Here is a 26,087-nt window from a genome sequence, read left to right on the forward strand (position 1 = left end):
TGCCGTATTACAGTGAGAGGAAGGGAGATGGAGGTGACGCCTATCATTCCTTCTCTCTCTGCTTCAACATTTTCCTCAAGCTTGCTCTGCAGAGTGCTGGCCCTGACACTACATGAAGATGCTTTATAATTATAAAGTAATAGTGGATTCCATGGCCACATATTTTGGGAGAACACTGAGTACTTTACCCACTCTTAGAAAGTCACAATGCATGTTTTATAATGAAAATGTTAAACGCTTGTCATAGAGAAACCTGTATCGCTTTCATAGGACACTTCCCAACTTCCTTGACCATTAGGCTACAATCTCCAGGAAAACAGACACTTTGCTTATATTGTTTGTGGTTGAATTTGCGGTTCACAGTGATGGTGTGGGTGTTCCATAGATGTCTTAAATTAAATTGAAGAGAATTTAATTAATTCCCTTTCCAAGTCATGTCTATTAACAGAATAATGTCATAGTAGGTACTTTGGTGAATGCTTTTTACCTTTCACTCATTCTATCCATTATAATAAAAAGAGGGAACTAAAGCACAGAGAGATACAAGATGAAATTTTTTGGTCTTCACATAAGAACAGGCTGCATGTGGTGGATCACCCAGCCCTGTGAATGTGCCCAACCACCAAGAGCCCTCCCAAGGGGGAAGGCATTCGCCCATCTCTACTATTCAGATGGACCACATTCTGACCCTTCCCACCCACACTTGGTGCTTTGATCCCTTGGCTCTGGGGATATCTCATAATAGATTATTCTGACATTCTCCCTTATTATGGAATCCCTTTAAGAAACACAAACAAGCAAAACAACACACACACATTTTTTTTTATAACTGAGACTTTGGTGTCTGAAAACTGAAGTTTTGTATCAGATTCTGCTATTGTCTGACTGTGGAATTTTTAGAAATTTCTTCTATCAGAACCTCATTCTGTACTCTGTAAGATGAGGACAGTGACATCACCTCAAAGAGTTTTGGGGGGAATTAAATGAGCCTGGAAGGCCCTACCACAGCATGTGGTATTTGGCCAGTGCCTGGCACGTGACTAATCTTACTATGGTAGCTCCTGCCCCTGGGCCTTGCCCTTTCATGCCAACGTGATTTGGGCAGCAGCCTACCTCCAGGTGTGCCTCTTTCCTCCCTCTAGTTGGTTGGCCCCAGGAGACTCAGCTGGCAGGGCCTCTGGTCCTCACCTCTGCTGTCTCTAGGGACTTTTCTCATCTGTGCCCTCATTTCCTGCAGCCTTCACCAGCCCCTTGGATTCACCACTTTATGTCTCCTTCGAGGCCCCAGAGAAGAAGGTAACCCCTCATGAGTGTTTGTAGTTTATAAAATTCTAATGTATCAACTCACTTCATCCTTATAACACTTCTCTGCAGGCCGGTATCTTTCTGCATATCAAAAATGTCACAAATAACTGGCTTAATGTAATGCAATCAAGGGCCAGAGGCTGGATTTGAACACAGGTTCAAATGCATCTGGCTTCAGATGCTAGTCTCTCCTCATCACCTCTCCACAGTGGCTGCCTGGGTTACTGTGAAGCAAATGGGAAGGAGACTCCTACCCTCTGGGCCTCTCAGGATTTGCCATTGTTATTACTTTCCTACCTCTACTTACAACTTCACACAGCAATAAAAGACCTGAAGAGAAAGGGCAGAAGAATGAGGGAGGAGGAAAGAGCAAGGTTAACCAACCCTTCCACTGCATGTCCCAGATGGCACTGAAGTAAAGAATTGCCTAATGGTGGTCTCCCTATTTTTTAATAGCACATCCTATAACAAATATATAAAGCCACGTGACACATTCTAGATCATCTAATTTCAAGGATACCTTTGGCTTATAAACCACAGAGCCTGTAGATGTAGTTACTGTGAAGGAATAAAACATGGTCCAGAGCAGAAGTATTCAAAAGAAACAGTAATCCTAGGGCAGCACCATGGACAGTCACCCACCTGTCTTGAGATCTTGGGAGCCCAATGCCCTAGAAATACAGGAAGAAGCAGAAGAGAGAAAGAGATTTCTTGGTGATAGGAATCAGGTACTATGAAAAGTAAGGATTTTGTATTTTCCTGTGGGCTAGGGAATGCTCTTTCTAGAGAATCAGAAATGGCCACCCCTTTCCTTCTGCTATGGATCAGGCACCGCTTTTCACATGCTTCTCATCCTTCTTGACCATTTTAATTATTCTTTCTTTCTTCTGCCTTCCAAGAGCCCCCAAAATATATGCCCTGTGTTATTTTCACACAGTGGTGTCAACACAGGGTTCAAACCCTCTGACTTGCCCTTTCACTCTACCACTCTATCATCCAAGGGCATGTATAGAATCTCAAATTTCCACTTTTTTATTTTAACAGAAAAGGCATTAAATAATAATTCTAGTCTGAAGTCTGGTAAAGGTGTTATCCCTATATATTCTTGCTTGAAAATTAAAAACCCCTCAAAAATGTGGCTTAAAACTTTTTTCCCCCAGAAATCTGCAGTTTGTGCAGGGTGTGAAAGGAATATCTTACCTGGTGTCAGTTGGAGCTATCTTGAGTTGCATGATAGACATTTGAATGAATGAGCCCTCAGGGTTTCCAGCTACCAAACTTTGTCTGTCAGTTGGGTGGGAAAGAGGCAAAACCAGGGACTGAAATAACTGTGGTTTTTTGGGCATTTCACTCTCCTCCTCCCTTCCCCTTCCTCTCCTTTTCTCTCTTCTCCTTTCCCTCCAGACCCCCCTTTATCCCTCCATGTGATATCTCTACATGGGCTTAGCATGCAGCTTCAGGGTGCTAGCCTTCTTAGAGTAGCCCAGTGTTCCCAAGGTATAGATGGCCTTTTATAACCCAACTTTAGAAGTTCCTCATGTCACTTCCCTGACATTGTACCTACATCAGAAGTCACAGGCCCATTTAAACTTGGGGAGAGGGAAGATAGATTTCACTACTTATTGAGGAGCCACAAGGTTCTAGAACAACATGTGATACTAAAATAAAGGTGTAGACACATTTTGAAAGTTCAGTCTGTCTTATCTATTGACAAGAGATAAGTCAATGAGAGGATATCAATGTATTGGGTTGCTAGTTTCTGAGCCCTCAGACATTGGACTTTTCTGTGCCTTTTGAGGGTTATAAGTTGTAATAAAATGAAGCAGTAAAACAAAATTGGGGCCAAGTCCATTGTAAAAGTGGTCTGCTCTCTTTCTCTGTGTTCCTTCTTCAAACCCAAGTGACAGACAAAGTGGCAGGTACTGAAACAGGTGCCACCATTTCTATTGGTCAGAAAGTCAAGGGAAGCTGACATTTTTAGATCAAAGGCAAAGAAAATAGATGGTGATCCTTAGGATTGATGGCTGGATGCAGAAAACCTGGCTAATGATTGCTCCAACAGCTGAAATCACCATTTTTCATTTCTGCTGAGGGAAGAGTTTACCCTCAGGAACTAAGGGAATGGTTCCACAAAACAAATATAAGGAAGTTGTAAGCTTGTGGGATGAGGGAAGGCATAAAATGCCCTAGGTTCCAATTCCACTAGTAAGAAAGGTAATGTATAATCAAGTAACATATTTTAAAACAGAGCACCATGCTATGGGACATAGTAAGAAAATAGATGTGTGATGCACTGAGAAGATGGGAAAAAAATGTTGAAATACATGAGACGAGGGCTCTTAGAGAAAAAGAATTCAATATCAATATGCCTATCTGGATATGTAAAAAAAACTTTTAAAGAAATATATTTGATATTTATAAGTTGGAAAATTCAATGGATCTTCAAAATATAATAATACTCTTAGATATTATTAAAAATTCAGAGACCAAAAAAAAAAAAAAAACTCAAGAAAGAACAAAACAAATTGAAATGTCCAAGATAGCTAGAAAGTACACATTCTAATTATTCAATTCAGTTTTTCAACTATTTTTTGAGAGTTGATTAAATGCTACCAGTAAGCTGGAGTGCCTTCAAGTGAAGGTGACAGACAAAACATTTCAATATGATGTATTATGTGTTTTGATTGGGCTCTGCTATGGGAGCACATAGAGGGGTCACTTAGACTGTACTGGGGAGGCTCTGGAAAATGATTCATGAGAAATAAGTATGAGTTAAGCCAGTGAAGAGCTGAGAGAAAAAAATCAAAAGTAAAGGAAAGACTTGAATTTCTTTTCTCCATTCATTCCATTAATCTAGTCTGTTATCCTTTCTCCAACCCCTAGTTCAAATTAGGATTCAAGGAATGAGTGGAAGTGTAATATATTTGGTAATTTCAGACTATAAACCTCACAAAAGAGAACAGTGGGAACTGAGGCTTGACAGGTAGGCAGGGGGCAGATTATGGAGAGTTTTCTAAACTGTAGCAAGGAGTTTAGCCTGTCAGTAGATAAGAGGAAAACTCCAAAGAGCTTTAAACAATCTGTGTCAATGTTTGATCACTATATGAAGGATGGCCCAGAGAGAATGGAGGTGGGACCAGTTAGGAGGCCAATGTAGAAACTCAGATTCATGGAGATGAGAAACCACATTAGAACTGGCAGAGTGGAAATGTCTGGGGCAGGGACAAATTTGAGAAATACTAATTACAAGACTCATCAAACTTGGTGATTTGGTGTAGGATGCAATAAAGAATGACACCTAGAATTCTAGTATAGGCCTCTGGGAGGATGCCATGCCACCAAATGCAGACGACAACACAGCAAAGGGAAGCAAACCATAAGGGAGAGGGAGAGGCAGAGTTTAGGGTGGGACATGTCGAAGTTCAATTGATGGTAAGCAGACCCATCTAGTGTTTCATTCTGGGCAATCATCTGATAGTCTTCCACCATCCCAGAGACTCTTGGAAAGAAACTAGACTGGTTTTGAACTTGTGAATAACTTATAAGACTTTAAAGGAGAGAGCTGAGGATGGAGGCCCTGGATTTGCTCATGTGTTCCAGTCTTACCATTTAAAATTTATGTCTTGAAGATGAAAATTGGACAGGAAAGATACTCTGTAGTACTTTGGATGGGGACTTTTTAAAGGGAGAAATGTAATCCATTCAGAAACTATTTCCATTAGCATTTCTTTTATCTATTCTTTGTCTTACTTAAAATACTGTCTGGACACTTACTATGCCAGGTGCTAAGGATATAAAGATGAATGAGATATGAAGAATATTCTTAAGGGACTAGCAAGTTGAGTATTAAATTACTTTGAATTCTGAAGCAACAATGCAAAACTCTGTTTTAATTTTAAATGATCTTTTTCTAAAATTAAAGCAAATAATGGTTTAATGCAAATAAAGGACTTATTTGATGTATTCTAGATTTATTTGCCCAGATAAATTAATTGGCCCCCACCCAGTTCGGGGAAAAAAAAAGGAAAGCTAGATAATTCAGAGCAATTTTTCCTATTTAGTTTAGCTAAGAATACTATCTTAAATAAAAAGAGAAAGGAAGAGACAATAAAAGAGTAAGAAATTACTGAAACAATCTGGAAGCTTAAGGAAATAAATTGGAAGATGTTACACTGGCAATATTTGACCGTTCATCAGGGGTTGCAGAAAGGATAAGAGACTGGATTAAAGGAACAGACTGCAGTCCAAGGTGAGGGGGGATTGTAATTCCCCCTATTTTGTGTTGAGACACTGAAGAAGTAAGGATAAACCAGAACTAGATAAGGCTTCCCAAACCAAAACAATCCCAACTACCTAGTATGAAAAATGCAAATCCTCTGTAAATGGAGAATACTTTTCTAAAAACAATTTGCACAAAGTTATAAGTACATAATTTTAAAATAGTCATGTTTGGTGGAAATTGATAAGCTAATTCTAAAGTTTTTGTGGAAATGCAAAGGGCTAAACACATCTAAGATTCTTGAATAAGAACAAAGCAGAAAGATTTGCTTTTCTGGATATGAAGACAAATTAAAAAGGTACAGTAATTAAGATTCTGGGGTTGGCCCAAGGATAGACAGAACAATGAGGGAGATTCAAGATGGCAGATTAGAGGAAGGCCACATTTCCAGTGGCTTGGGACTCAAGCAATAGGAGTACTGCTTCTCAGTGAGGTGAGTGAAAGAAGGAACTCACTAATATTCAATATCAAGACAGTCAGAGAATCTTAAAGACTTAGAAATTTGAGGGCATTGAACAAAGAACATAAAAGAGTGCATAGGGGCCACGTTGGTTGCAACAGCGAAATGACACCAGTTCAGTGCAGAGGGGAGATACAACACAGAGAGAAAAACAAAATGAACAAATTTGGCATAGAAAAACCTGTAGATCAGAAAATCAGTCTGAACTTAGCTGATCAGAGACTACACAGTGAACTGGTGTTTGAAAAGTGCTCTGTGCTTCTCAACTGCTGAGCAAAGAACTAAGATGGGAAACCATCTTGAGGAGGCTGCACTGCAGCTTGCTGCTATGGGAGCCCAGGAGATTACAACAAATATTGCCGTTCTGTTCCATGATACAGCAAACATGTATCATGTGGCCTAGGGAATACCTAGAAGAATGTGAGTGAAACAGGCACAGAATTCAAGTCAGAAATATTGAAGGGAGTGCAACATGCTTTCCCCTTGAGTCTGGAAGTTCATGACCAGTTGAAGAGGGCCAGGAACTTGAACAGACAGGTGGGGTTACATTTAGAGACTAAGCCTGGGAGGTCATATTCGAGGATAGCAGAGTGTATGAGAACTGTGCAGGGTTGGCTCCCCTGTCCCAAGAGTAGAATTCTTGGGAGGCTCCTGAGATCCAGAGTTCCAGCAGAGATTGGTATCTGTCTGGCCCTAGGGATGAGTTGATTGAATCTCTCCATAGCAGATACCACCTAATGAATCCCCTAAGAGCTGATTAGAATAAGCCACAACCACAAGAGCTCCCCTCTTAGAATTCTGCAGTAGCCCCACCCTGGGATTTATTGGTCTGATCTGTCCAGACAAAATTCCAGTTAAGGAAGTCAATAAAAAGGATATAAAGGAAAAATTCAATACATACATAGAGGTATTGAAAAGAAACAAACAGAAATCTTGGAAAGAGAAGACACGATACACCAAATAAAATATTAAGTTGAAAGCATATCTAATAAAGTAGACTATGATAAGGACAGAATATCAGAGCTGGAAGACAAGTGGGCAACCTTGAACATCCAGACAGTATTAAAGAAAAAGAAGTAAGTATCTATGTCCAGAATATACAAGAACCTTAGGACAACATCAAGAGGCCAAATATAAGAATAATTGAAATGGAAGAGGGTTGTGGGATTTAGACGAATTGAATGGATAACTTATTCAGGGAAATAATAGAAACATTTCAAAACCATGAGAATGAGGTGGATATCCACATACAGGATGAATTCAGACCCCCAAACAAACAAGATTTAAGAAAAAAAAGAATCTCTCCAAAACACATTATAATTAAAATAAAGAACAAGGATAAAATCTTAAAAGCCTCTAGAGAAAAACATCAGGTCACTTTTAGAGTCAAACCAATCAGAATTACTTTTGATTTCTCAGCACAAACTCTAAAACTCCAGGAGTGTTTGGAATGATGTATTTTTAGCCCTGAAAGAAAATAACTGTCAACCAAGATGACTACATCTAGCAAAATTATCCTCCAGAATTGAATAAGAAATAAAAACTTTCTAAGAGAAGCAGAAACTAAAAAAATTTATTACTACTAAACTGCCACCACAGAAAATACTTAAATAGTACACACAAAAGAAATTAAAAACAAAGCTCAGAGCTCACAAATGGACAAATCTCATTTGAAGAGTAGCTAAGCAAAAGAGAAACAAGACCAAATTAAACATCAGAAAAAAAATGGCAGGATTCAATAAAATCTCTCTATAATAACATTGAATGTAAATTATCTTAACTCTCCAAGAGTTGAGAGTTAAAGACATGGCAGAAGGGACAAAAATAAAGACACACTATATGTTGTTTGCAAGAAACTCACCTAACAGGCAAAGACAGTCACAGGCTAAAAGTGAAAGGCTAGAAATTGATATGCTGTGCAAATAAAGCCTGAAAACAAGTAGGAATAGCTAACTTCATATCTGACAATGCAGATTTCAAATCAAAATTATTCCAAAGAGACAAAAAAGGTCACTTCAAAAATCCAACAAGACATTATAATGATAGAACATGTTTATGCCCCAAATGTTGGTGCACCTAATTATATTAAATAGACCCAACTCAAAGATTCAGATGGACCCCAGTACAATGATACTGGGTAATTTCAACACACCCCTTTCAACCAATAGATAAGTCATCCAAACATAAATTCAGTAAAGACTGTGGATCTGAAAAAAAGTTATAAATCTAATAGATAGCTATAGAATATTTAACCCAACAACAGCAAAATAAACTTTCTTCTCAGGTGCTTATGGAACTATCTCCAAAATAGACCATATTTTAGGCTACGAAGCAACTTGTAGCAAACAGGTGAAGGTGGTTCTAAGAGAAAAGTTTATACCTATGGGTGCCCGTATAAGAAAATCAGAAAGATCTGAAACAACCTAAGGATGCATCTTGAGGCCCTTGAAAAAAAATAAACCAATTTTAAAACCAGTGAAGGAAGGACATAATTAAGATCAGGACTGAAATCAATGAAATAGAGAATAAAAATGATTCAAAGGATCAATGAAACAAGAGTTGGTTCTTTGAAATGATAAACAAGATTGATAAGCCCTTAGCCAAACTAACCCAAAAGAAAAACCAAAAAGACCAAAATTAATAGAATTAGAGATGAAAAAGGGGAAACTACTGCAGATATCACAGAAATTCAGAGAATCATTAGGGACTATTTTGAAGATTTAAATTCCAATAATTGGAAAACCTAGAAGAAATAAATATATTTTCAGAAACATGTGACCTGCCAAACTTGAATCAAGAGGCATGTAGAAAACCTCAACAGACAAATAACTAGTGATTAGGTAGAAGTGGTAATAAAAAGTCATTAAAAAAAAAGTTCAGGACAAAGTGGATTCTCAGCTGAATTCTACCAAATCTTTAAGGAAGAACTAATGCAATACTCCTCAAATTATTCCATGAAATAAAAAGGGATGAAATACTTCCAAATTCATTCTATGAAGTCAGTATCATATTCATACCAAAACCAAATAAGGACACATCAAAGAAAGAAATAATCCAAACTCAGAAAGTCAGGATCATGTTTTTTTCTCATAGGTGTAAGCTAGAGAGGAAAAAGGGGAAAAAAATGTTGGAGGGAGAAGTCTTATTAAAATCAAAGAGAAATAAGTAGAGTAGAGAAAAGGGACCAGGAAAAGGTAAGGAGGGAGGGAAAGGGAAATACTGGAGAGTGATACTGTCCCAAATTGTATTGCTGTATTGTGTTCATGTATGAATATGTGACAATAAATCCCACCATTAAGTACAACTACAATGCATCAATAAAAGTATGGAAAAGACACCATTATATCATTAGCCATTACAAAAGAAAAAATGTTGTGTATTAAATTATAAACAAAACTTCCCCCACACCTCAAGAAAAATCAGACCAATGAAATTTTTAAAAAATCCCATAAGGGCATCCCATATTATTTACTTGGGTAGTAGGAAAAGATGGTCTTCTCAACAAATATTCTAAGACATTTGAGATTTTCATACTGAACCAAAAAAATAAATAAATAAAAGAAAGAGACAAAGAAAGAAAGAAATTCAACACGTATCTCATACCATCATAAAAAGCAATTTCTGGCATAAGTTATATCTAAATATGAAGGCAAAACAATAAGGCTCTAAGAAGACAATTATAGGAGAATCCAATTATCAAAGAATCCAATTATAACCTATAATCCAATGTTAACTTTTTAAATAGAACACAAGTAATACTAATCACAGAGGAAAGACACATTAAAAGCAATAACTTCTGTTCATCAAAAGACACCATTCAGAGAGTGAAAATAATAGTTATGGAATATAATATATTTGTAATATACATAACAGACCACTTATTTGTATCCAAATTACATAACAAAATATCACAAATCAGTAGGGGGAAAACCAATATAAAAAAGGAATGGTCACATCATAGAATATTCAAAGGGCAAATAAATATTAAGATACCATGACATGGCCCCCAGAAAGGGTAAAATTATAAATATTGAGAATACTAAGTATTGAAGAGGAGGTGGAGAAACCATTTCAATGATGGAAATATAGTTTCTTGGGAACATTGTTTGGTATTAACTCCTAGAGCTCCTCAAGACCTAGAAACTATGCTCTTAGGTACATAGACATAGAAATGAGAACACATGGGCACAAAAAGAGATATTTTCAAGGATTCTCACTGTAGAATTATATTTTATAAGAGCCCCAAACTTGAAACCACCAGAAAATCTGTCAATAATAGAATGAATAAAAAAATTAGATTTTATTCATATCATGAAACACCATAAAGAAAAGAAATGAACATGAAAATCTATAGCCACAAATAATAACATGAATAAAGCTTGTGAACCTAATATTTAAGAAAGAGATAAAAAGAACACATGCTGTTTAATTTCATCCATATATATTTTTTTAAAGATAAGACTATGACTCTGGAGAGGAAGATGGCCGCTGCGTAAGGGGTAGCTGAAGTGCTGAGCCTGGTGCTCAGAACAGCGGCTTTAATAGAGACTTCGCCCAGCTTGTTAGAGCTCCTTTCACCATTAATCTGTAGTGGACCACCCGGCCAAGCAGCAGAAAAAACAAAGAGATTGAAAAAGAGACGGTTGGCTCCCGGACGCTTTCCTGCTCAAAACCGCGGGCGCTTTGCGCCCATCTGCTTCCTCTTTCACTTCGCTCCCGGCAGAGAAGCTGAATGGGCAATCAGCAGTGGATTGTAAGTACCTGAGGCAAAGAAAGCTCAGTACACCCCGCCCTTTTTTTTTTTTTTTTTTTGAATATTGTCTATACAGGGAGAGTTAGTGGATTGGAATTGTTGGCGGGGCTGTAGTTTCGGGGCCGAAAATCCACTCCGCGGGAGCCGCCATTTGCTTTCTGCATGCTGTCTTGATGGCCCTGTCTACACGGTCCAGTTACTGCAGCTAGAGACTGGAACTGGGCTGCGTGCCGAACCCTGTCCTCCGAAGGCTGGTCCACGGCCTCAAGTGCCTCGGTCGCCTGTTCCCTGCTGCACCTTGGGGCATAGCCTACTCTGGGGTCATTCGGCATCCCTCTGCGAGGGGACAGGCGCGGCGGCAGCCGCTTGGGCCCCCCGCGGCGCCAGCCGCTTGGGCCCTCTGTGGCGGCAGCCGCTTGGGCCCTCCGCGGCGGCGCTGCTAAGGTCACAGACAAGCGCGGCGCCAAAGAGCGCGGACCAGAGGTGGAGGCGAAGGCAGCAGGATTTCAGTTCTAGAAAACTGGACTGGAAAGAGAAGCAGCAGTTTGTATAACCCCAAGATCTTGCTTATGCCAGGAAACTGTAAGGGTAACATGAATATCATTGAGGAGGTCTAACATGACGGCAGACGCGGAGGGATCAAGTCTCTGACCTCTTCAACTGCGAGGGCATAGGGAGCTGTAAATTATCTAAAGCCTATTTGCTCAGGATTACTAGGCAATGCTGAGCTGACGTGGAGCTAGGGCGTACACTTTGGGCCCCTCAGAAAACACACACTGAGCACGAATTTGCTGCATTTAAGTCCCGGATTGCCTGCTTCTCGTGACTCAGCACTAACGATCCTGCTGAAATAAGAAGAGCTGAGGCACAGTGATTGGTTCCCACCTATCACGAGGAGAAGCCTGGCCCAGTGGGCATAGCTCCACCTACTGGAAGAGAAGTTAATCGAGCTCTATGACTGCATTTATTATTATTACTATTTTTTTAATGATTATTATTAGTATTTTTTTTTATTCTCACTTTTTGTAGTTGATGTTGTTGTTGTTCTTTAACTTTCTTATTAATGGTTTCAATTTTTTCAATTCTTTTTATTCTATTATTATTATTATTTTTTAAACTCCAATTTCAATTTTTCTATTATCATTATAATTTTTTTGTTTGTTTTAAAATTTTTATTTTTTCGTTTTTTCTTTCTTTATTTTCACTTTCTTTTCTTTTGTCTTTTCATTTCTTTTCGATTTTCTTATTCCCCCTCTCTTGAATTCTGCCTGCCTACACTCACTCTATTTAGTCACTTCTTCCCTTCCCTTCTAATACCTCTCCTCCCAAGCATCAAATAAATTTATAAGAGTAAACAGTAACTCAGCAGTCAAACAGAACAAGAAGTATCATGAGCATAAAAAAGCAAGGAAGAAAAGGAGTACAAACAATGAAAGACAGCCTAAATATTCAGGAGGAACTGGAGTCATCAGAAAAATGGCCATATAAAGAACTAAGGAACACCTTAGACAGATGGAAAGGAACCTTAAAAAGCACATTGAAAAGGAATTACATAAACAGATAAAAGAAGAAGTTAAGCATCTTTATCAGGAGATAGAGATTATAAAAAAATCAAACAATAATTCTAGAAATGAAGGAAACGATAAACCAAATTAAAAACTCAATCGAGAGTATCACTAACAGAGTGGAACAAGTAGAAGCCAGAACATCAGATAATGAAGACAAAATATATCATCTTGAAAAGAGTCTAGCCAACTCAGATGGACTGGTAAAAAATCACGAGAAAAACATCCAAGAGATTTGGGATAATTTAAAAAAATCAAACTTATGAGTCATCGGGATAGAGGAAGGCACAGAGATTCATGCCAAGGGAATGAGTAACGTGCTGAAGGAAATAATTACAGAAAACTTCCCATAAATAAAAAAGGAAACAGATATACAAATTGTAGATGCATACAGGACACCGAGCACACAAAATCACAGTAGACCAACGCCAAGACACATTGTTATGAAGCTATCCAATATACAGAACAAAGAGATAATATTAAAAGCTACAAGAGAAAAGAGGCAGATTACATTTAGGGGTAAACCAATAAGGTTGACAACGGATTTTTCATCACAGACGCTGAAAGCGAGAAGATCCTGGAACAACGTATTTCAAACTCTGAAAGACAATGGATGCCAACCAAGAATTCTGTATCCAGCAAAATTAAGCTTCAGATACGACAACGAAATAAAAATCTTTCATGACAAACAAAAGCTAAAAGAATTTGTAGCCAGAAAACCAGCATTGCAAGGCATCTTGAGCAAAACTCTACACGAGGAAGAAATGGAAAACGATAACCAAAACCATCAGCGGGAAGTGCCTCGGTAAAGAAAGAGGACGGGGCAAAAGCTAATCATGGAAAAACAATCTAAATTAGGGGAAAAAAAAGAGATAAATAACCAAACATGGCAGGAAGTACAAACCATATATCAATAGTAACTCTAAACGTTAATGGCTTAAACTCTCCAATAAAGCGACATAGGCTGGTAACATGGATTAAAAAAAACAAATCCAACAATATGCTGCCTCCAGGAGACACATCTGATTGGAAAAGACATACACAGGCTCAAGGTAAAAGGTTGGGAAAAAATATACCACGCACACGCTCCTCGTAAGCAAGCAGGGGTGGCCATTCTCATATCGAATAAAATCGACTTCAAGACTAAGTTAATCAAAAGGGATAAGGAAGGACATTATATACTGTTAAAAGGAACCATTGACCAACAAGATATAACAATTATCAATATTTATGCACCAAATAATGGCGCTGCGACGTTCATAAAACAAACTCTCCTCAAGTTCAAGAATCGAATAGACCACAACACAATAATCATGGGTGACTTCAACACACCTCTCTCACCATTGGACAGATCCTCCAAACAAAAGATGAATAAAGAAACTATTGACCTCAATATCACAATCAATAACCTAGACTTAACTGACATATATAGAATATATCAACCATCATCAAGTGGATATACTTTTTTCTCAGCAGCACATGGAACCTTCTCAAAAATAGATCATATATTATGCCATAGGGCAACCCTCAGTAAATATAAAGGGGTTGAGATAATACCATGCACTTTATCAGATCATAATGGAATGAAACTGGAAATCAATGATAAAAGAAGGAAGGAAAAATCCTACATCACATGGACAATGAACAATATGTTACTGAATGATCAATGGGTTACAGAAGACATAAAGGAGGAAATCAAAAAATTCTTAGAGATAAATGAAAATACAGACACAACATATCGGAATCTATGGGACACAATGAAAGCAGTTTTGAGAGGGAAATTCATCGCCTGGAGGTCATTCCTCAAAAAAAGGAAAAACCAACAAATAAATGAGCTCACACTTCATCTCAAAGCCCTAGAAAAGGAAGAGCAAAACAACAGCAAATGTAGCAGAAGGCAAGAAATAATTAAAATCAGAGCAGAAATCAATGAAATTGAAACAAAAGAAACTATTGAAAAAAGTAACAAAACAAAAAGTTGGTTCTTTGAAAAAATAAATAAGATCGACAGACCCCTAGCCATACTAACGAAGAGAAGAAGAGAGAGAACTCAGATTACTAACATACGGGATGAAAAAGGCAATATTACAACAGACGCTTCAGAAATACAGAAAACAATTAGAAATTATTTTGAAAACTTATATTCCAATAAAATAGAAGATAGTGAAGACATCGATAAATTCCTTAAGTCATATGATTTGCCCAGACTGAGTCAGGAGGAAACTCACAACTTAAACAGACCAATATCAATAGATGAAATAGAAGAAGCAATCAAAAGACTTCCAACCAAGAAAAGCCCAGGACCGGATGGGTATACAGCGGAGTTCTACAAAACCTTTAAAGAAGAATTAATACCAATACTTTTAAAATTATTTCAGGAAATAGAAAAAGAGGGAGCTCTTCCAAATTCATTCTATGAGGCCAACATCACCCTGATTCCGAAACCAGACAAAGACACCTCAAAGAAAGAAAACTACAGACCAATATCTCTAATGAACCTAGATGCAAAAATCCTCAATAAAATTCTGGCGAATCGGATACAAAGGCACATCAAAAAAATCGTGCACCATGATCAAGTAGGATTCATCCATGGGATGCAAGGATGGTTCAATATACGGAAATCAATTAATGTTATTCACCACATCAATAGACTTAAAAACAAGAACCATATGATCATCTCGATAGATGCAGAAAAGGCATTTGACAAAGTACAGCATCCCTTTATGTTCAAAACATTAGAAAAACTAGGGATAACAGGAACTTACCTTGACATTGTAAAAGCTATCTATGCTAAGCCTCAGGCTAGCATCATTCTGAATGGAGAAAAATTGAAGGCATTCCCTCTAAAATCTGGAACAAGACAGGGATGCCCCCTATCACCACTTCTATTCAATATAGTTCTCGAAACACTGGCCAGAGCAATTAGACAGACGAAAGAAATTAAAGGCATAAAAATAGGAAAAGAAGAACTTAAATTATCACTATTTGCAGATGACATGATTCTATACCTAGAAGACCAAAAAAGGTCTACAAAAAAAACTACTAGAACTAATAAATGAATTCAGCAAAGTGGCAGGATATAAAATCAACACACATAAATCAAAGGCATTTCTGTATATCAGCGACAAAACTTCTGAAATGGAAATGAGGAAAAACACTCCATTCACAATATCCTCAAAAAAAAAAAAAATACTTGGGAATCAACCTAACAAAAGAGGTGAAAGACCTATACAATGAAAACTACAGGACCCTAAAGAAAGAAATAGAAGAGGATCTTAGAAGATGGAAAAATATACCTTGTTCATGGATAGGCAGAACTAACATCATCAAAATGGCGATATTACCAAAAGTTCTCTATAGGTTCAATGCAATGCCAATCAAAATCCCAATGGCATTTCTTGTAGAAATAGATAAAGCAATCATGAAATTCATATGGAAAAATAAAAGACCCAGAATAGCAAAAACAATTCTAAGAAGGAAGTGTGAATCAGGTGGTATAGCGATACAAGATTTCAAACTATATTATAGAGCAATAGTAATAAAAACAGCATGGTACTGGTACCAGAACAGGCTGGTGGACCAATGGTACAGAATAGAGGACACAGAGACTAATCCACAAAGCTACAACTATCTTATATTTGATAAAGGAGCTAAAAACATGCAATGGAGAAAGGATAGCATCTTCAACAAATGGTGTTGGGAAAACTGGAAATCCATATGCAACAAAATGAAACTGAATCCCCTACTCTCGCCATGCACAAAAGTCAACTCAAAGTGGATAAAGGAGCTAGATATCAAATCAGAGACTCTCCGTCTGATAGAAGAAAAAGTTGGCTCCGATCTACAGATTATGGGGACGGGCTCAAAATTCCTTAACAGAACACCCATAGCACAAGAGTTAATAACAAGAATCAACAAATGGGACTTTCTTAAACTGAAAAGTTTTTTCTCAGCAAGAGAAACAATAAGAGAGGTAAATAGGGAGCCCACATCATGGGAACAAATTTTTACTCCTCACACTTCAGATAGAGCCCTAATATCCAGAGTATACAAAGAACTCAAAAAATTAGACAATAAGAAAACAAACAACCCAATCAACAAATGGGCGAAGGACATGAACAAACACTTCACAGAGGAGGACATACAATCAATCAACAAGTACATGAAAAAATGCTCACCATCTCTAGCAGTCAAGGAAATGCAAATCAAAACCACCCTAAGATACCACCTCACTCCAGTAAGATTGGCAGCCATGACGAAGTCAAACAACAACGAGTGCTGGCGAGGATGCGGGGCAAAGGGTACTCTTGTACACTGCTGGTGGGACTGCAAACGGGTGCGGCCAATTTGGAAAGCAGTATGGAGATTCCTGGGAAACCTGGGAATGGAACCACCATTTGACCCCGCTATTGCCCTTCTCGGACTATTTCCTGAAAACCTTAAAAGAGCACACTACAGGGATACTGCCACATCGATGTTCATAGCAGCACAATTCACAATTGCTAGACTGTGGAATCAACCCAGATGCCCTTCAATAGATGAATGGATAAAAAAAATGTGGCATTTATACACCATGGAGTATTACGCAGCACTAAAAAATGACAAAATCACGGAATTTGCAGGGAAATGGATGGCACTAGAGCAGATTATGCTTAGTGAAGCTAGCCAATCCCTAAAAAACAAATACCAAATGTCTTCTTTGATATAATGAGAGCAACTATGAACAGAGTAGGGAGGAAGAGCAGGAAGAAAAGTTTAACATTAAACAGAGACATGAGGTGGGAGGGAAAGGGAGAAAAAAAGGGAAATCACATGGAAATGGAGGGAGACCCTCATTGTTATACAAAATTATATATAAGAGGTTATGAGGGGAATGGGAAAATAAACATGAAGGGGAATGAATTACAGTAGATGGGGTAGAGAGAGAAGATGGGAGGGGAGGGGAGGGGGGATAGTAGGGGATAGGAAAGGTAGCAGAATACAACAGTTACTAATAGGGCATTATGTAAAAATGTGATGTGTAACCGACGTGATTCTGCAATCTGTATTTGGGGTAAAAATTGGGAGTTCATAACCCACTTGATTCTAATGTATGAAATATGATTTGTCAAGAGCTTTGTAATGTTGTGAACAACCAATAAATTAAAAAAAAAGATAAGACTATGGTATTTAGGAATTAATATATAAGTATTAAACTGCAAAGAAAAGCAAGTGATTTCATCTAAAGTCAGTTTTTTCTTTAGAGAAGGAGATAATAATCAAAAGGGATCATAAGGGCACTTTTCTGGGGGTTTTGGCAGCATCTATTTCTTTTTTAAAAAATTTGTTATATTTGGATGTACAGGATAGTCGAGTGTATTTTGGCATACATATGTGAAGTATAACTTATTCTAATTAGGATCCCATTCTTGCAGTTGTTCATGATGTGGTGTTTCACTGTCATGTGTTCATCTAGGAACACAGGAAAGTTATGTCCCATTCATTCCACTCTCTTTCCTATTCCTGTCCCCCTTTGCTTCCTTCATCCCCCTTTGTCTAATCCAATGAACTTCTATTCTTCCCTCTCCCTCCCCCTTGTTGTGTACATATTGTACAGAACATTTGGCCTTTGTTTTTTTTTTTTTGGGGGGGGGGATTGGCTTATTTCACTTAGCATGAGAGTCTCCAGATCCATCCATTTACCAGCAAATGCCATAAAAGTCATTCTTTCTCTTTATGGCTGAGTAATATTCTATTGGGTATATATGCCACATTTGTTTATCCATTCATCTGTTGAAGGGCACTTAGGTTGATCCCATAGCTTAGCTATTGTGATTGAACTGCTATAAATGTTGATGTTTCTCTGTCACTGTAGAATACTGATTTTAAGTCCTTTGGGTATATACTGAGGAGTGGGATAGCTGGATCAAATGGTGGTTCTATTCCAAGTTTCCTGAGGAATCTCTATACTGCTTTCCAGAGTAATTGTACCAATTTGCAGTCCTACCAGCGATATATAAGTGTACCTTTTCCCCCACATGCTCACTAACATTTATTGTTACTTGTATTCTTAACAATTGCCTTTCTGACTGGAGTGAGATGGAATCTCAGCACAATTTTAATTTGCATTTCTCTAATTGCTAGAGATATTGAACATTTTTTCATATTTTTGTTGACTTCGTATTTCTTCTTCTGTGAAGTAGGTGTTCAGTTCCTTTGCCCATTTATCGATTGGGTTATTTGTTTCTCTGGTGTTAGGGTTTTTGAGTTCTTTATATAATCTGGAGTGCAGGTGGGACAGATTTCCTCCCATTCTGTAGGCTCTCTCTTCACATTTTTTATTGTTTTCTTTGCTGTGAAGAAGCTTTTTACTTTGATACCATCCCATTTATTGACTCTTGATTTTACTTCTTGCACTTCAGTAGTCTTGTTGAAGAAGTTGGATCCTAAGCCAACATGATGGCATCATCCATTTATTGATTTTACATAGACATTTGCTTTGTGGTAAATCATTGAGCTGAACGTTTTTGTCTTGTGCAGTCTTTGGAAAGTGAGTATAGTTCACAATAAAAAAGATTTTTCTCTCTTTCTGTCTCTCTCATACACACACATGACATAATACATGTTAAGCACCTAATCTCATGTCTGCCACATAATAGATGTTTAAAGAACATGAGATCGCTTCTTGCCTCACACTCCATCTTTCTGCAGAGAGGAAAGAAAAGGAGAAAAATTAGAATTTTCATAAATATCTCACTTCCCAAGTACAGGTATGAGCTTTCTTGCTGGCTTGCAACAATCTCGCTATCATGGCACAGCAATCCAAGGTAGAGTTTGAGATGAGAAGGAAAGATGTGGGCATGATGGTCTGAATTTGATTACCTCCTTGCATGAAGAGATCACCACTAATAACCGAATTGCTAGAGCCCTATGCCCATTAACAGGAAATGTGTTTGTTTATATTTTATTTATGACTGATGTAGAATCATGTATAACCAGAAGAATGAGAAATTATACTCCATTATATAGGATGTATCAAAGTGCATTCTACTGTCATATATAACTAATTAAAACAAACTTAAAAAATTATTTTAAAAAGCCCAAAGCCTTAAAGGCTTATCTTTGCTGCAGATTTCAGTTAATCCCATAATTGCTTGGTGCATATTTATAGAGTCAGAGAAGCAAGAGGTGGGCAGCAGAGGCATTATCCTCAATGCCTTTGCACTGTGGAGAGGAAGGGGTTGGCTGGGGTAGGGGTTGGAGTGGGCTGTGGGCTGTAGGGAGCTGCCCTACTCTTGCTCCAGCAGGCACATTCCAGTCTTCACCCCTGGGCTGGGTGTCAATTTGTCACCATTCACTCTCAAGCGTCAGCTCCTCTTCAGCCCAGTTGATTGACACATTTGGAACTGGGGAAAAGGCTAATGATACTTGGGGAAAATACTTCAACTCTATCAGATGAGAAATTAAAGGCATCTATAAATCAAAGATCACCTTAAAATGATCTCTGTCAGCACACCCCTGCCCCCAACCTGCACAACCCATTCACCTAACAAAACAAAACAATCTTGGAAAGAGATGAAAAAACGAGATTCCGGGCCTGCAAATGAGTAACAAGTCCAGATAGCTGAAAACTGAAATCTCACAGGACCTCAGGGGCTTAACTTTCAGCTGATGTTGAAATTCCTCCTGTGACCTCAAAGGAAATTCTGCCTGTAGCAAAGATTTGATCTGCAAAAGGTTTCAGAGTAGGATTCCTTAAGGACTGAGATACTTGGGGAAAATACTTTTTTCCAAAAAAAAAAAAAAAAAAAAAAAAAGGACAGGGGAAGGCAGCTGAACAGGGACATCTGGGCCCCACTTGCTTGGGCCTAGGTAATTAGGAGGCATCCTGTTGGTTTGGTAAGTGGAAATCTCCAAAAGCTAGGTTGTTAATTAGTTAACTCAGCACATGGGTCTTGAGTATCCATAGAGTACTAGGGCTAGGTGAAAGGCAGGAGTTAGACTGGAAAACCTGAGAGACCATGCTTCTTATCCCAGGGAAACCATGCTTCTTATCCCACTGGACACAAAGCAGGCTCCAAGTGGGCCAGAGACCGTGCAGGCCAGGATAGCCTTCAACCCTCCCTTTCTCCAGAAGTCTGGCAGGAGGGTCAAGAAGTAGAGAAGGAGGGGAGGAGGCTTTCATAGAAGCCCTGTGTCCACAAGGACCCTATACACACATACACACACACACACATATATATATATATCAGTCGAGATGGGCCAGGGAAAAGGGGAACCCAGAAATATGGCTGAGAGTATTGGTCATCAACAGAAATAAATAAACTGTCAAGAACTTAGACAATTAGCTCAATACCACAACAAAGCCTTGAAAATAGTGAACCATAATAATACCACATACTCTTATCTGACTACTTCTAGGGAGTCCAGAGCTAGAAGGAAGAGATAATTAAATACCGTAGAAAGACTGACTGCCCTGAGAATAACCAACAGAGTCACACAGTGCCCATCTGCGAGAAAGGGGAGCTAAAGGTATGAGGTCCCCATCCATCTGGGGCAGAGATGAGATCCACACAGGGATGAGACGCACCTGCTGGTCTGGTCTCAATATGATTTCCAGGATGGATGCAGCAGAGCCGTCTAAGAGGGGAACACTTTGTGGTCTTGTGCAGCCCTCTTCATGATCCTTAGCAAGCTTCTTTCCTCTACCATTTCCTCATTTTCAAAGTAGCAGAGAGATTGTAGCAATTCTGAGTCTATTACCTTCGTCATGCTCACTGCCCAAATTAAATAGTGGAACATCAGCATGTCCTCTGGGATTCTCCTCTAGGACACTATCTCAATACTCATAAGTGTTGCTTAGACAAAACAGAGCAAGGAGAATAAGACTTGAACATTTGTGGGAGGGGAATGTAACCATCTCTTTTCATAAGTCAACGTCAGGCGGGGGTGGGGGGGGAACCCCAGCATAGGTTCTCACAGATGGCCCAAGGCCACTCAGATAAGACCCCAGTCAGTTTGGAATGCTGAGAAAAACAGAGATTTCTAAGTCCTTGCTGGACTGCAATGTACAGAGGTGCCCTGGTCATGGACAGCCCCACAGTTGGATTTTTCTCATCAAATGCTAAGATTTTTCTTCACCACTGCTATGCAGGATTAATAAGGACAGAGACTTGTTCATTAATCCTCTTTATTCCTCCCTGGGTATCTAGAACAAATGCTGGGTCTTCACTTAATTCTTGTTCATAGAACAAATTTGTCAGCCACCAAATGTGTATTGGATGCCTCCTGTATGATAGACACAATCACTCAATGCACAGTGTGGTTTTTAAGGTCCAAGGAACTTTCCAGGTAGATAATATTACAAAATTATTCTCAACTGCTTTTTCAAAATGGTCCATTAGATCAGTATTTCTCCATGAATAGCTACAGCTCTGAAGTGAGGAGGCATAGAGAACCCCTCACTGCCTTCTCATGGGTCAGCTGTAGCCCAGCGTGACCTGTGACCTGCTGTGGAGCTGGGCAGTCCAGAAGATGTAAGGGCCAGTAGGGCCCTGAAGTCACTCAAAAGATGGGTCTTACGGGTTCCACTAGTTTGTTGGGAGTTGAACTTCTTTCTGAGATTCTGGTAATGGGGATGAGGAATGCACAGCGGGAGAGACAGGATGTTAGGGAAACAGGTAGAGTCAAGCAAGAGAGTGCCGCAGTCTGGCTGGGCACAGAATCACGAGCCACTCAAGCAGGAACAAAACTTTATTTTTGAAAATGCCGCCAATACCCCGTAGGCATCCGGCAAGCAAGCCAGTCCACCCACGCGGGCGGTCGCCTCTACCAGAACCGGGGGCCCAGCACCTCCCCCGGAATTCCCTCCTACTATCCTTCCCCAACCAATGGGAACTCTCCAGGAGTCCCGTAACATGAGTCCCGTAGCAGGCCAAGGTGAACAGCAGGAGTCCAATTTCCATATGAATGTAAATCTTAACATAATCATATCATCTCAATGGCTAGCTGGCGTCACCTAACAACCAAAAGTGCCATGCATCATATTATTTGGTTGTGGCTCCTAGCAAGAGAGCACTTCAGGGTGACTCTGAAACTGGGCTAAGAGTCTTCCTGGATGTTTGCAAAGGTGAGAGCAACACTTGCAAACTGTGTCCCCCTGGTGAGATAAACAAAACAGAGAACCGGAGTGCTGGTATCTTATCAAGTTTATTCTTGGGAAGCAAGCCTAGGACTGCTTCAAGGTGGCCAGTGGGATTCTTGCCTCACAGCTCGAGCACATATCTGTAGATACCTGAGCAGACCCAAGCAGGTGTGACACAGGCAGAACTGCCTTCTGCAAATGCTTTCCAGGAAACTGGTTACGAGAGGATAGGTAAGTGTCCCCTGAATTTTTTGTCAACATCCTGTAAGCTGAGGCCAGGCCAGGCTCTTGTTGCGCTGGATTTACTGGAAGACCCCTGTCCTGCCTGCAGGTACATGCAGGGCAGTTTTGCAAGATAGTTCCCCTTTGGACTCTGGCTCCTTTCTTTATCCATATCCTTGGACAACGTGGCCATGCAGCTGAGGGCTATGAAGCATTGTCTTTGCAGCAATCCTTTTCTACCCACACTGCCAACCTCCTGCCAGATCTCTGTGTGAATTCAGACGTGCTCTGACCCAGAATGAGTTATGGCCCTGTCATGAAGTTGAATCTCTATGCTTCAAATACAAGGAAATGAAGGTCTTGTGGTACAGTGTTCACAGCTCCCTAAATCCAAATCAGCTTTGGAGAGAGCTAGAGCCAAGAGCCCAGTGTGTGAAGAAACTCTGACCCGAGCAGAGTGTGAAGAAACTCTGACCCGAGCCTCTATGAGGTGGTATTCCCAGGCCTTCCTCTTCACGAACGCTCAAGGGTGACCATCTCATCTTCACCTACAATGCCCTGCAGCAAAGGGGGCCATACTTCTCCCCAGCTTTCTCTGGGGCTATCTAGCTTGGAAATGACAATCAAGCAATCAATAATACATAGACTCTGTAGAATTCCAGAGCTCAGTCTCAGAAATGGAAGAGATTGGAGACTCTCCATCATTCCTGTTCTTCCATGTAACGTACGTAGCCCTGTAACACCAAGGTCAAAGGATCAGCTTCTTTTTTTTTTTCTTCTTCCTGCTGAAAGAATTAGGTTTCTTTTCTCGGGGCTACACATTCTCCATTGCATCAGTCCTTCTTTATAAGATATGACATTACACACAGGTATGTGACCATCCACAGTCCTGGGCGTACAAAGAGGAGTAAGACAGGATAATCAGGTAGGGCAACGAGTACAATGTCCTGAGTGCTCTATGGAGCCACATGCCAATCACTGTGAGAAGTGCTGAGCAAGATGCTATGTAAAGCATCAGGGAACATTCTTGGGGTGCCTGACATCTAAACTGGGTGCTTGAAAGGATGAATAGGGTTTACCGAATGCACAAACAGGAAGGCAAAATGTTCCAGGCAGAGGAACTAGCACTGATTCACTCATTCCTTCATCCCTTCCACTAATATTTACTCAGTACCTGTTTTGTGGCAAAATGTGTCCTTAGGAAATAGAGTAAAAAAAGAAACATCATCTCTGCCCTCATGTAGCTGTCCTCAGATAGCTTCCAGTTTTGTTTGACATACAGGTAAGAAAAAAGGCAACCAGGACAAGGCCAGGCAAGAAAGACATGGGGGGAAATGGGAGCCAAAATCCACACTGCATCCTGGAGTGGGACTGAGTATGGTGAGCTGAGGCAACAGGGTAACCAGAGTTCTCTGGGAAAGTAGAGAGAAAGGGGGCCGGGGTTAGAACATGGAGAGTCTTGGGTTTTATTTCTTATGCAGTGGGGGGGAAAGCATTGAAGACTAAACAAGTGATCAAGGAGATCCTAATCATGCTCAAGAAAAAGCACTCTGGGAGCCCTGTAGAGAACTGGCAGAAGCAAGAGGTGGAGCTGGGAGGGCTGACAGGTTGCAGTAGTTTGTAGTTTTTCCTTCACATGCACCTCAGTAGGTCAATTTCCTCTTTAAGCATGACGCCAGAATGGAATGAAATATTGTAGGTATGGATTGATCAGCAGACTCCTGAAAGATAAGTGATTAATGTGTATATTGTGATTGCTGCCTACCTGGTTGATTTTTGGTAACATTACTCTACTACTTCATATGAAATCTGTCAACATAAATTCCTGGGTCACTTTCTCCTTTACCATGCAAAACACGGGTTCCCTCACCTGATAGTTAGATAGTTCTTAGTACCAAATGCAGGAATTCCCATTCATTCTTGCTAAATGTCATTTCATTAGCTCTATTCATTCATCTAATCCAGCAGAATTGTTTGGGATCTTGTGTGTTCTATCAATGTATTTGTATCTTACTTAGCTATTGCTTTGTATCATCTGAAAATTGGATGAGAACATCATTGGAATGAGGTTCTTACATGAATCTTTGACAACATCTTTGAACAATCCAAGAGGAGAGAGGGTAAAATATGCTTTCTATCAATTCTCTGAAACTTTTTCATAGGCCAATATTTTGCTGTTGTGTTTGAGGATACCAGAACCAATCTTTTCTCAAATACCATATTGAAATCTGGGTTAAACGTGGCATTGTCTACAGACATTTTCTAAATAAAAACATTTGCTTTATCTAGAAAAACTTGTTCTTAGTGAACCCATGTTGAATCCTAGCCATCATCACCTTCTTCTTTAGGGATTTATTCATTGTCCTTTAAACCAACAATTTCAATGGTAATTTCTTAGTTCTGGTCTTACTTGATCATCCCTCCTTCTCCTCGAACTCTGTTTTTACTGAGTCTCATAACACCACGATCTCCATTGTCCTCCATCTCACTGGATATTCCTTTTTGGTCTCCAGATGCTAGTTCCTCTTCCTCTTCTATTTCAACTTAAATGTGCTTGAGCTCAGTCCTTGGAGTTCTTCTTTTTTATAGTTACTTTAGGCCATTGGGTAATTTCAACATTCAATGTACCTATTTAGTCCATTTTCTTTTACTACAAAATAATACATGGGACTAGGTAGTTTACAAATAACAGAGATTTATTTGGCTCACAGTCTGAAGACTGAGAAATTCAAGAGCTTGGCATTAATATCTGGCAAGGGCCTTTGTGCGGAGTCATTCCATGGTGGAAGACAGAAGGGAAAGACAGTGAGAGCAAGGGGGTCTGAACTTACTTTAACAAGTCCACTCTTAAAATAACTTCACTAACTCACTAATGTGGGCAAAGCCCTTGTGAACAAAGCATTTCTTATTAGACTTCACCCTCTACAACAGGGATTGAGGTATTGTTTCCAATAAATAAACTTTAGGAACACATTCAAAATGTAGCAGTATCTTTCCAATCTTGGTCTCTTCCCCAAACTGCAGACTCACAAATTTGATTACCTATCAAATATCTTTTCTCGAATGTCAAATAGGCATCTAAAATACACAAAAATACATCTAAATACACGAAAAAAACAAGCTCCTCAATTTCTCCCATCACCTAACCTGGTAGTTGTGCTCCAGTATCTTCCTGTTTTAGTTAATGGCATTCCATCTTTCTAGCAGATCAGGACAAAATTCTTGAAAATTAACCTTGACTCCTCTCATTTCTCACATCCTTATTCAATCCACTAGCAAAATCCCAAGGTTTTTATCCAGAAATTGACTATGTCATAAACAGTGTCTTCATACCTCCATTGCTACCAACCTGGCTCAAGCCATCATTCCCACACAATAGC

This window comes from Spermophilus citellus (genome assembly GCF_964194105.1).
Source record: "Spermophilus citellus genome assembly, chromosome: 6".
Lineage (NCBI taxonomy): Eukaryota > Metazoa > Chordata > Mammalia > Rodentia > Sciuridae > Spermophilus > Spermophilus citellus.